This window comes from Gorilla gorilla, chromosome 7, assembly GCF_029281585.2.
Source record: "Gorilla gorilla gorilla isolate KB3781 chromosome 7, NHGRI_mGorGor1-v2.1_pri, whole genome shotgun sequence".
In the NCBI taxonomy this organism is placed as follows: domain Eukaryota; kingdom Metazoa; phylum Chordata; class Mammalia; order Primates; family Hominidae; genus Gorilla; species Gorilla gorilla.
In genome coordinates, this window is record NC_073231.2 from 38,366,431 (window position 1) to 38,380,438 (window position 14,008).

Sequence of the window (14,008 nt, forward strand, 5' to 3'; positions counted from 1 at the left end):
TTTCAGATTCCCTTTATTCATTAAACAGTCATCATTTATGAAATAACTGCCTTAACATTCCATCCACCTCTGATTTAAGAACTATCTCCAGTTTAAGGAAGGTCCTAGTACAGTGGTTGATATTGTTAAGCTTTTTGTCCCCACCCAAATCTCATTTTGAATTGTAATCCAAATTGCAATCCCCATGTATAGAGGGACAGACCTTGTGGGAGGTGATTAGATCACAGGAGTGGTTCCCACATGCTATTCTCATGATAGCAAGTGAGTTCTCATGAGATCTGTTGGTTTTATAAGGGGCTCTTCCCCTTCACTTTGCACTTCTCTCTCCTGCCACCTTGTAAAGAAGGATGTGTTTACTTCCCCTTCTCCCATGATTGTAAGTTTCCTAAGGCCTCTCCAGCCATGCAGAACTGTGAGTTAATTAAACCACTTTCTTTTATAAATTACCCAGTCTCCGGTATTTCTTTATAACAGTGTGGAAATGAACTAATACAGTGGTTACAGAATAGATCCCAACTGTTTCTTTCTATAGCATTGTCACACTTGTCATTCCCAATGAACTATCTTTTTTTGCTCTCCATGTTATTTTATACATAGATAACTAACAATGCAATCTGTTTTCCATCTTTAACATTAGTCATTTAATTTGATATTTATCCTAGATATTACATTCTGATCATTTTTGCTGATAATTGGCAAGATTATTTCCACAATTATATTTTGCTTTGACCTACTTCATATTTCAATACAATGAAAAGTCATCCTCACTATATTATATTGGTCCTTTATAAACCAGTATCAATTAATCAGGTATGTGATCTTCAAGATCAAGCCAATGCTGCTTGTTGCAACATCTAATCCATCATAAACATGATCCTCTGAAACAAAAATCACATGGAATAATTATAATGTCTATTTTCACCAAAATCAATAAGTCTGCACTTCTACTTGATAGTTTCAGTAATACTGAGTCATATTCTGATCAATTATTTTTAACCTGCATACTTTGTTCTTCATGGCTAGATTCTAGTTGCATGAAGACAAGAACGGATTTATGTATTATCCAGCATGAAATATGTCAGGAGCCCTAGTAGGAAAACACTATGTCCATTATCACTTAAAGCTCAGTCACTGCTTGCCTGTATAGGCTTGTAGGGGGTGGGGGTGGGGGGGTCAAATACATTATTACCCTTCAGGCTTTCGGCTATTCTGTTGCCTCTTATTCTATCTCTGAATTACCCATGTCAGTGAATCATCTCATAAAACATTGCTGAAAACTTACCAGAATTCCATCTCTAAAAATCTGTCATATTTAATAGCATGCCATTCATTTATTTCAGTAATGGAGATTTATATCCTGTCTGTATTCAAGGTACAATATTAGAAATCAGTTGATACAAACAGATTCTCACAGTAATATTCAATGTTTCAAAATTCTACTCTTTCTAAAAGAAACATCCTAAATGTTAGGGGACAGAGTTAATGAAAAAAATAATAAGAAATCACATTATGCAAAGATGGCTTTTACTCAAAGTCCTCAAGAGTCTTTCCATATTTCATATGAATTGCAGTTTAAACAGATAAATAGACAGGTTCTGCCTTAACTTGAAAACCTATAATTTTCTCTTGTTTAGAGAAGTTAACTTAAGCAAAAACATTTTCCATCACCATTTTATTCTCACCGTATTCACTCATCAATAATGTGAGAGATTGAGGAGAGTAGAAAGGTAAATGCATATTTGACAATGGAGTGGATATTATACCTTTTAAGAGTAGGTCATTTGTGTCTTTCCAAAGTCTATTGAATGGTCAATGGTGAACTTAAATGAGTATTGTTGCCTTATATAATAGAGGTCAATAATTTAAGGTCATATTTATCCAGAACTAAGTGTGACTTTAAAGTCTAAAGTTCCAGGCATTCCTGTAAGTGCAAAGAAAGAGAACATCTTACTTCATTTTTCATCCTGAGTTACACACGAAACTTAGGGCAGAAAGAATTTTAAGGATGCTTCTTATTTTGCACCAGGACTATAGAGAGAACTGTCTTATCACAAGTAAATTTTGGCCCCTACCCTTCTTATTTCTAGCTCTATAGATGAGGGAGTTAGATAGAGAAATTTAGATTTTCAATTCAATATTTATTTAAAATTAGACATGATAATGTCTAAAATTATATAGTGACTTTCATTTGCAAAATGATTTAACACATATCTCACAGAAGATAGATTTAAAATACTAGCAAACACACTTAAAACTTGCATAAGTTGTTAGCAATTTGAAAGAACTTGTTGTAAGTGTAAGATGTTTTATATAAGCCTCATGGTAACCACAAAGCAAACATCTATACTAGATGCACAAAAAATGAAAATTAGGGACTCAGAGCCTACCACTAGAGAAAAATTACCTAATCACAAAGGAAAACAGCAACAGAGGAAGAAAGGAACAAATCTTCTATAAAACAAACAGAAAACAATGAAAAAAATGGCAGTAGTAAGTCCTTAAAGATCAATAATTACAGGCCAGGTGCAGTGGTTCACGCCTGTAATCCCAGTACTCTGGGAGGCCGAGGCAGGTGGGTCACCTGAGGTTGGGCGTTCAAGACGAGCCTGACCAACATGGAGAAACCCCGTCTCTACTAAAAATACAAAATTAGCCGGGCAAGGTGGTGCATGCCTGTAATCCCAGCTACTCAGGAGGCTGAGGCAGGAGAATCGCTTGAACCCAGGAGGCGGAGGTTGCAGTGAGCCAAGATTGTGCCATTGCACTCCAGCCTGGGCAATAAGAGCAAGACTCTGTCTCAAAAAAAAAAAAAAAAAAAAAAAAAAAAGATCAGTAATTACAGACATCTTGGAGATATTGCAGGTTCAGTTCCAGATCACCACAATAAAGTGAATATTTCAATAAAGCAAGTCACATACAGTTTTTTTTGGTTTCTCAATGCATATAAAAGTCATGTTTGCACTGTATTTTACTACATTAAGTAGGCAATAACATTATGTCAAATAAAAAAAAATTTATACACCTTAAAGATACTTTATTGTTAAAAAAAAAAAGTGCTAACAATCATCTGAGCCCTCAGCAAGTTGTAATCTTGCTAATGGGAGGGGTCTCTCCTCCACGTTGATGGCATCTGATTGATCAGGGTGGTGGTTGCTGAAGGTTAGGGTGGCTGTGGCAACTTCCTAAGGTAACAATAAAGTTTATCACAACAGTTGACTTTTCCTTTCACAAAAGGTTTCTCTGTAGCATGTGATGCTGTTTGATAGCACTTTACCTTCAGTAAAACTTCTTTCAAAATTGGAGTCCATCCTCTCCAACCCTGCCAATGCTATATCAATTAAGTTTACAGAATATTCTAAATCCCTTGTTGTGGTTTTAACAATGTTCACAGCATCTTCACCAGGAGCAGATTCCATTTCAACAAGCCACTTTCTTTGTTCACCCATAATAAACAACTCCTTATTTGTTAAAGTTTATTATAAGACTTCAACAATTAAGTAAAGGACCAGAGTCTTTTCTGCCTCACCAGCCATACTGTCACTGTCACAACTACTCAACTCCTCTGCTGTGTTGTAGCACGAAAGCAGCCATAGACATTGTGGTGAATACATGGGCAAGGCTGTATTGTTACAGCAAAACAGACAAGAGGCAGATGTGGCCTGCAGGCTGGAGTTACGAAAGCCTCATCTGAAATTCAGTTTGGAAATTATCTTTTCTGACTCCTTTCATGAAACTTTTTTCGCTTTTACCCCCATTGAGCAAAAATAGAATTTCTCCTTTCGTGCTCACCTAGAATTTGTACATATTTTTATTATAGCACTTCTCTCATTGTACTATGTAAATTATTTATGTATTTTGTTGCCCCTTTAAGCAGTGAATCCATCAAAAATAAAAACCATGTTTTATTAATCTGTATATAAGAAAATGGCTAGTATCCTGTAGGTGTTCAATAAATGTTGACTGTTGAATGAATAAATAAATGAATGAACGGATGATGAATATACATGTTAATTTGAAGTGGATCTTGAAAAATGGATAAGATTTAGCAGATGACCCTTTAAATAAAAGCGTAAAATACTTTTAAATCTAAAGGAAAATGGTTTATTTTTCTCCCTGAACAATCTTCTTTATTCATTCTACAAATATTGATTGAAGAGCACCTGCTAAGGGCAAGGCCCTTGAGAATTAACATTCTATAAAGCAGTGCTTCCCAGAGTTGAAGACTATAAAGTACACTAAGTCATTGTGCCCACTAAATGTGCCTATTATCGTCTGTGCATGAAAGTCCTTTTAAAAGTTAATGGGATCCGAATGCATATAGCAGAATAAAAGAGACGAATACCCAGACCAAATTACACAAGAATTTATGACACTCTGTCCCTGTACTTTGAGTCAAGGGATTTGGGTTATTGAAGATAGCATTCTAATGAAGTATTTTCATCTGTTCTGCACATCACTGTCCTTTCATTAGCTGCACAAGAAGAGGAGAGCATGGCATAGCACCAACATGTTAATTCTTTGTTTGAGAAGGTCCCTAGGTCTTTATGTCCTTTTTAAGTACTCCTTATCTTCTTTAATTAACTATGAATTTCTTAATTTGTATTGTTTATTATTCTGTCCAATTGGCTCTCCTCATGGCCATCTGCTCTAATGTATATTTTATAAGTGATCTTCAGATATTTTAGATGCCATATCACTCTAGGCAACGGTTTATGCAATTACCGCAAAAATGACACAACATCAATTTCTGCGGCCCAAAAATTTAGTATTTAAATGATGTAAATCTAAATTTTTTTCTTCAAACATCTGAGTATCTATTGCTAAGCTTTGAAGAAACATATCTCATTGCATTAAATTCGCTGCTCCAGGTTTTTGGCAAGTGGGATTCATGTATATATTAGTTGCCTGAGCTTTCACAACGTTCTAATCGGGTCTGATGAATTGTAAAAAAACAACAACAAAAACTGCAATTTTACTGGCTCAGAAACACTCACAAGGCTGAACTTCAGCCCTGTGAAAAGTTTCCCTCAGTCACCCTCAAGTGTTTGAAGAATTCCCAGAAGATATTTTACATATTCTCAAGAAGAAATTAACTCCCACTGGTTGTTAATGGTGCTCTACCATTGCATGCTAGAAAGCAGGACCAATATATGGTGTCCTCAAAGTCTATTACTATGGTAATAGATCAAATAATATCAGCCTTTTTGTTATATTTTACTGGTGGGGGTCAAGGTGGGATGCTTTATGTCCCAACAGTTTATATATTTTAGTCAGATAAATCTATTATTACTTTAAGAGCTGTGTCTTACTCTGTTGCCCAGGTTGGAGCGCAGCGATGCAATCATAGCTCACTGCAGCCTTGAACTCCGGGGCCCCAGCAATCTTCCCACCTCAGACTCCTGAGTAGCTGAATAAGTCTATTCTTCATTACTGTATGTTTTATTCTTAACACACAGGGATATGTCCATGGATCAGAAATGGGAACAAATGAAAATTGATACACTGTCTTCAGAATAAGTTATTTCCTCTAATGCCAAAGGTTTTGTTCTTGGAAAAATTTATTTCCCTGACACCTTCCTTCAGGGCCAGTTCTTTCCCAGGGATTACCTCACCTCCTCAATTAATAGAATCTGATGCCTCCTTCACTGGCCCCCACCCCCACTGCTGTTTGCCATATTGAAATGCCGACTGTGTGGAAGAAAGAATCCTTGCTGCGTTTATAATGTTTTCATCCTGAATGCCTTCTTTCATTTAGTAAAGATTGCTTACAAAAATTAACAAAACACAGTTAATCTACTTCTTTCTGACTGAAAAATGACAAAAATATAGGTTACATAAATTAATATTACTCAAATCTTATTGGAAACAGCTGCCCCTTAAGGAGAACGGCATTAATTACTTTGCCATTTCATTTTAGAGCTGGGAAAGATCTTGGATAATGTCTTTAGTAGCAATGTCCTGCAAAGGAGAGTATTTGGGTCCAGAAAAACCAAGAGAGCTTTTAAAAATCACATAGCTGGACATTTATTGTTGCAGTCATTTAGAAAGACTAGAAAAAGTGAAACATTGAAGAACAACCTAGGGAAAGTCCATCGTGAACTTCAAGGTCCTGGAAGACACTAGCACCCAGCCAGGTATGATAGCATGTTAGGCAAGCTGAAGACAAACCTACCACAGTTCATATATATATATATTTTTTTTTCCCCAAGGAAGGTTTGTAGTGAGAAAACATTGCCCACCAAAAATTATGCTGACTCTTCCATGGTCTTATTTAAAGTTCTGCACCAAATTTTAAAAGCTCTATGACAATACGATTATTGTCATTCAGTATAATTTCTATGTGCCCACTCCCTTTCCTCCAAAATGTGATTGTAAGGAGGTAGGTTGTTTTTTCTGTATTTATCATATGGTGCCAAAAGACAGGTCAAAGGACATCTTAGACATTCTCATGAGCTAAGAAAAGAGAACATATTTCAGTGTCTTCTAAAAACAAAAGGACTTCGGGAATGGAAGCAATGAATTTGGTCTCTGACAGCTCCTCCATTTGTGATGGTTATTGGTTACAGGGCTTTACTGCTACCTGGAAATGTAAATTGCACCCCTGAGATTGTTTCGCACGTAACCTTTAACTCACAATTGATAGCAAACAAATGAAAGAGAGGCAATACCATCAGATGTGATGATTTATTTTTAAAGCGTGAGTTTTTTTGTTTAATATAAATGTAAAAACATAACTTTCCGTTCAAGCCAGCCAGGTAGTTTAGGCAATTTATCAAACCAAAAGCACTAGAGCTCTGCAGTAAGAAAGGAACAAAATGCATTTGTGCCCAAGTAATTGCCTTTCTCTTCCTGAAATCGAGTAAGATAGATTCAGGGCATAGGTGATTCCAAATAATAATTATAGTCAAACAAAGAAACTTCTGCATGCAATTAGTCTAATTTTACTTCATCTCTAATTTTCAGAGGTGTTACCACACAATTTATATTAAATTTCCTTTTTGCCCTTTGAACTGTTTTGTGAATTTTTATTTCATCAAGAAGACTGTTGTCAGCTCCTCAGTCACATAATAAATACAGTCCTTTCAAAAGCCATTTTTCTCATTTTGTCTCCTTTGGTTAAAGCTATTTTATAACCTTTGCACAAATCATGCCCAAATGCAAAGCTGATTCAAGTACCGCTACGTAAAGCATAAGTTATGTTGTGACTACTTTAGCCATTCATCCACTCAAGTATTTATTCAACACTTACTATATGCTAGGAAGAATTCTCAAAGTTGGAAATACAAGGATTAACATAAATTACAAGATCCTTGATATCATGGAACTTAAAATACACTGTAGAGAGAAGAGCGCAGAGAGGGGAATAAATAAAAAATATAATTTTAAATGGGTAAGGTGACCTAGGGTGGAGATGGCAATTATTTTAAGGTGAGTGGAGAATTAAAGCTTCTCTGAGAAAGTAATATTTGAGCTAAAACCTGAATGGTGAGAAAATCTGAGAGAAGATATTTTGGCTCGAGGGAATAACAAATACCAAGACCCCGAGTCAGAAGAGAGCTCAGCATGTTTAAGGAATGGAAGAGGAATCAGTGGAGTGGATGGAGCACAGTGAGTGATGGGGGAATCGCGGAGATGAAGTCTAAGGGGCCAGATCACATGGAACCTTGGAGGTCATCTCAAATGATTAGATTAATTCAAGGTGCAGTGGGCAGAGATCGGAAGATTTTAAACAAAAAAAGTGACATGAAAGTCTTCAAGAGGAAAGAAAAGAGACAGAATGCAATCATTTTACTACTAAGTTTTGTTTATGTATTTCCTTGTGTGGGCTAACATTTGAAAGCTTTAGAATTTAACAGAATAATAGTATAGCACATTTTACAGTAACAATGCTTTCTTACAATTTTCAGCTAATTCCTTGTTCTGTGATCTTGGTACAGAAAAGTGGAGAGAGTATGGCTACGTGGTAATATAGACACTCCCAAATGTGCTTATATGGAATTGATACTGAATAAAAGAGATAAGCTGAAACAAGAACCAGAACCCCAGGAACAGAGAAAAAGAAGGATAAGTGTTACAAAACCTGAAGGATAGCTTGAATCATCAGAGAAATTTACTTGGTAAGTAAACCTTTCATTCTGTGACCAATACAGAAGCCTACATAGATCTTTATTCACAATATAACAAACAAATTTCAGAGCAATATATACTTTAAGCTGTCTTGCCTTTACAATCTTCAAGCACACACTCACGTAACATGTCAACAGAGAGAATTACATTTGAATTAAAATTTTATACATCCCATTTCAAAATCAGAAATAGCTGTAATGCTAAGAGATTTCCAAGCACAAAAATATCAAGGAAATAGACTATACACTAAATCCTTTCATCCATTAAATTCTGCATCATTTTCCACATATTCTCAGAACAATAGGAAAAATACACAGGAACTTATTTCCAGAATTAGATCAGAAAAATTTAAGATCATTTTTGTGCAATTTACTGTATGTTTTCAAAACAAAATTCTTAATATCAACGAAAGCCTCTAATAAACTTTGAGTTACATGTTATGAAGGTAAAAGCAAATTTCTACTGAAAGATGCAGCTGATCTGATACAAGTTTTGAATATTGACTGTATCAAAAGAATTAGAATATGTAGAAGGACTAATTCAAAGTAAGCAGAACTAGTCTTTTGAATGAATGTTATATTACACATCTCTGCAAACATGGTACCAGAAAATGTCTATTAAAAAAGTAATTCATTTTGCATAATTTTCTTAGTGAAGCCCCCATATCCTATTTACACTCAGAGTATACTGCCATTTTCTTTCTCTTTGGGTCTCTTCTTTTTCTCTTTTTTTAATTTGTATATATTTAAGGGGTACAAGTACAGTTTTGTTACATGAATATATTGCATAGTAGTGAAGTGCGGGCTTTTATTGTGGCCATCGCCCGAATAGTGTACATTATACCCATTAACTAATTTTTCATCCTTCTCCCCACTCCCACCTTCCCACTTTTCCTTGTCTTCAATGACTATTATTCCACACTCCATGTCCATTGCCCATTTCTACTCATTATTTAGCTCCCAACTGTAAGTGGGAACATGAAAAATTTGATTTTATGTTTCTGAGTTGCTTCACTTAAGATAATGGGTCTTTTCAACTTTAAGACCGAAAGATCTTAATGGTTTAGATGTGTCTCTTGTCATACCACTGTCACTGGTGAGTTCAAGATTGGCAAGGACTTGACCCATTGATTCTGTCTTTCCAATACTACATTCTGTCTTCCTTTTGATCTGAAAGATCAGAGACCTAGAAAAAGATGCAAATGCCAACTAGTAGCAATGCCCCAAAATTCCTCCATTGTTTTACTATTAGTTTTAGTGAAGTCTAAGTAAATTTGAATTGAATATGAATTCCTATTGAATTCTTATAATAAAAGTTGTACTGTATATAATTTACAAACTATAGATGCAGAAGACTCAAGGCACTAAGGATAATTTAAAGATTTGTCAGTGTTTCCAAACTTCACTACTTAAACTCAGTTCATCTTCCACAGTGTTTCTCTGATAGGTCCTATTATTCTTCCTGGGAAATGGAGGCTGGCATTAAATTTATATATCTCTGAAGAGAGAACAATAAAGACTTGGTAACCCATTAATTAAGAAGAGGAAGAATAATATAGGAGTTTAAACATGTGGACTTTGGAGGCAGGTCACCTGACTTGATACAGGCCCTTTACTTGGTCATCATATATTTCTATTGCTGCAGTTTTCTTATTTGTAAAATGGTGTAATAGTACCTACATCATGGGATTTGGTAAATAATTAAATGAGAAGTTATATGTTAAATGTTGAAAGCTGTTCTTGGAATGTAGTAAAACCTATATATACTTATTAGCCATTATTTTTGAAGAAGTAACAGTTTACTTATGACCAGAAGTTGTTCAACATGATTAAAAGTCAATATGTGGAGTACACATTTTAGAAAGTATGAGTAAGTTTTAAGAAAGATTGCTTAAAAAGTCAATGTGATGCTGTATAAGGTAAAACAAATCAGATTTTTTTTCATTCTAACTATAATTGGGGAAGAAATAAAAATAGTACATAAACCAAAAAAGGAATATTAGTAAATATATTGATGTTTAGTAATTAATGAAACAGGAAATGCATTCCTAGGAAAACAAAACATGAAAAATCATGCATAGACTCAGAGGGAGCTGATTTTAAATCTAGTCTTCATTATGTCTACATTTTAGCCTTTTTTTGCTGTAAAACTGAAATTTTTTTAAAAAATTCTCATGCGTTTGGAGTAAGAATTAATTGAGAGTACATCTGTAACAGCCTTTAGTGTCTAGTGCATAGCAGGTATTCAACAAGAAAATTCTTTTCTCCTCCTTTAAGACTGATGTTACCAAGATCAGGCCAACCTTCTCATGGGCACCTGTATGTGCTGCCACAGTCAGAGGAGGCTGAGTAGATGAGTGGCTGATCCTAGGAAAAGCACTGACTCTTCCAAACATTTATCTCATTAGATGAAGGCAATAGAGAAACATTTTGTGTCAAAAAAAAAAAAAGAAGAAGAAGAAGAAGACAAAAGGAAGAAAAAGAGTCTCTTCTCTAAGGCCTAAGGTTTTTTATTGCCAAGATAATATAGATTGGTGTAACTTGCTCAAGATTCACAGAGTTCATTGAAATGTGATGGCCCCTAGCAGACTGGACCATCCTCAAGGATTATCACAGACCTCAAATGCATTGAGCTGAGACAGATCTGGCAAGACAGAGCAATCACAAGCCAATTAAAAATAAATCAGTAAGTCTTTTTAAAATGTAGGAACAGCTGCTTCTCCTTCTTGTGGTGTTTCTCTGTTTGGCGTTCATAGAAGTACACATTTATATTTACTTCAAGCAGATACTTTTGCTCTCTTATTTAATGATATGGGGGATCGCAAGGGTAGGAGTGTGAGAAGACAGATGTAGCTCCAACAAATATGGCATTTTACTGAGAACAAAGCCAAAGGAATTCCGGCAAATAGAATTTTCATAAGCCTACTCATCTGTATAACTATTTGGAAGAAGGTTTAATCTAGAACAGTACTGTCTTATAAAAATAAGTGAGCTGCTTGCAGTGAGCCGAGATCGCGCCACTGAACTCCAGCCTGGGCGACAGAGCGAGACTCCGTCTCAAAAAAATAAAAAAATAAAATAAAATAAAAATAAGTGAGCCGCATCTTTAATTTTAGATTTTTTTCTAGTAACTACATTAAAAATAAATAAAATAACTGTAATAATATATTTTGCTTAACTCAATATTTCAAAAATTGATTTCAAGATATTAATCAATACAAAAATTGTCGAGATAATTTATAAGGCTTTTCATGTACTAATTTTCAAAATCCAGTGCATATTTTACACAACAACACACTTCAGGGCAGAATAGCAAATTTGGTTAGTGAATAACATATTGGCTCAGAGCCAGAGAGTTGATATGAAATAATAATAGTAGCCTGGGCTTTATCATTTCTCTTTAATGAATGTATGTCTGAGCTTAACAAGAAATACAGAAAAATACCACCACGTGCCATAACACTCTCCTTCTTATTTTTTAGTCAGTTTTTTCATCTATGTCAATTCCTAGGTACAAATTAGGTGGTTTATGTGGCTATCATTGTCTTATCTAATATTACCAGTGAGAACCTTGAAGTAGTGGGCTCTATAGGGAACTCAGAAGTGCAAGATCAAAATTCACTGTGATCTGTCTCTCAAAGTATCCTGAAATGCTGTATAAATGTTACTTACAAGTTTGTAAGAGGATAGATATTTGCTGAATTCATGAGAAAATGGATGATGATGAAAAATTTATAATTGGATAAAATTTACATTTTGTAATTTTATAATTTGTATTTTTGTTAATAAAGATTACATTATATTAAGCAATTTTATATCAACAGAAAAAAGATGGATAGGTAGATATTACTATGAGTTACCTAAAACTCCTCTTTCTAGTAAAAATGTTTAATTACAAAAATCTGCAATTACTTCTACATCATTCAGTTAAGGGTAAGGACTGCACTGTCAAGACAGAAGCATGGTATAAAGAAATCTAGGATGAACAATGAGGGTTGAAAATTAGAACCTTAAACTCATTCCTTAAGTTTTTTTCAAGACTGTCTATATCTTTATGCTTTCCAATTATTCAAAACCAGAGGGAAAAATTGTCATTTTTTACTTCTGATTGTATTCTCCTTAAGCAGGAAATCTTAAAACAATCATTAAAACCTCATTATCACATGTCAATCCTATGATTACTTGTTATTGCCTCCTATTTCTTCCCCATGTTAGCTTAACCAAGACACCACTTCAAGGTCTCCTGATAAGATATAGTTTTCATTACACTATTCCCATATTCAAGGACTCTCTCTCCACTATTAGATTACCTCCAAACTCTTTGGCATCCTAAATCTTCCATCAGTTGTGCACACACCTAATAATGTCTCCTGACTCACTTTCTCATCATCCACTCCTCTTTATACTTCCGCACATTCTGTACCTAACAAATTATTTATGCCTTGAGTCTATGAGAAATGGTGGAGAGAGACATGCCAAAGTGCTCTATGAAACTTCATTCTGTCCTTTCTGAGGCCAGCCAGGGTGCCCATGAATCAGCAGCAACAGACATTTACCCAAACCTGGCCAGGGAACAGCTATGAATGTGAATGGAGAAATTATGGGATCAAAAACACAGGTATGGGCAATTTGATTTTATGGGATCAAAAACACAGAGAATGAAAAATCTGTTCAGCTGACATGTTAGAAACTCTTGCCAAAAATTGAATAAGCAGCTAAATCCTGAATCATGACTGGGCTGCCCGGTGCTAAGAATTTTTAGTGATATTTGAAGTTCTGTTATGTCAAGGTCAGAGAAATACATCAAATTAAATAACCTATCCTGACACACGAATTAGCCTCGGGAATTTTAAGAAAAGAGGTTTTTTGGCATACAAGGAGACTTAACTAAACTCACAGCTAGATGCTAATTCCTGTTGTTTTAATATGAAGACCTTAGCATTATTAAGATGAAATCAAAAATATAGACAATTGGCATTACAACTCATGGAGCTACCTTTATTCAGACAGAAGGTCTAATGTCAGTTCTGTAATTGAATAAAGGAGAAAACCTGTAAAAATGGTCTGGCTATACTACATGCTCTATCCCTGTTTTATCCCTGCTGGATTACCAGTACCTAAACTAAGAGACATCTTATAGATTTTTTTATTTCTTTGTTTTTTCCATTCTTTAAGTCATTCATGACTGATTAGTGAACAATCTAGATGACAAAAAGTGTGATTTTGAGTCATAAGCCATCTATAGAATTTATATTGCCCAATGCACTACTCTACTTTCTAAAAGTCAAATGAACAGTAGAAAGAAGGGACTGGAAACTTTTATTCACATAGCTACAGTTTTTGAAACTACAAGGGAGTACTGTTTATAGGGAATGCCAATATAATGTGTGCCTTCCAAAATTAAAAATCTTATTTTGTAGTTTTCAGAATTTTAGGCTAGCTCTGGGTAACTACAGGCATTTGGATAATATGTAGTTTTCTAATTTAAATAAAAATTGAGGCTGGGCACAGTGGGCCATGTCTGTAATCCCAGTACTTTGGGAGGCCGAGGCAGGCAGATAACCTTGAGGTCAGGAGTTTGAGACCTACCTGGCCAACGTGGCAAAACCCCATCTCTACTAAAAACACAAAAATTAGCTGGGCATAGTGGCATGTGCCTGTAATCCCAGTTACTAAGGAGGCTGAGGTAGTAGAATCGTCTGAACCCAGGAGGCAGAAGTTGCAGTGAGCCAACATCTCACCACTACACTCCAGCCTCGGCAACAGTGAGACTTCGTCTCAAAAATAAATAAATAAATAAGAATTGAATTTGTCTGTCTTTTGAAAATACCAAAAAAAGTCATGTTCTTTACCAGGGTTAAATATATGAAAAATGCTATATA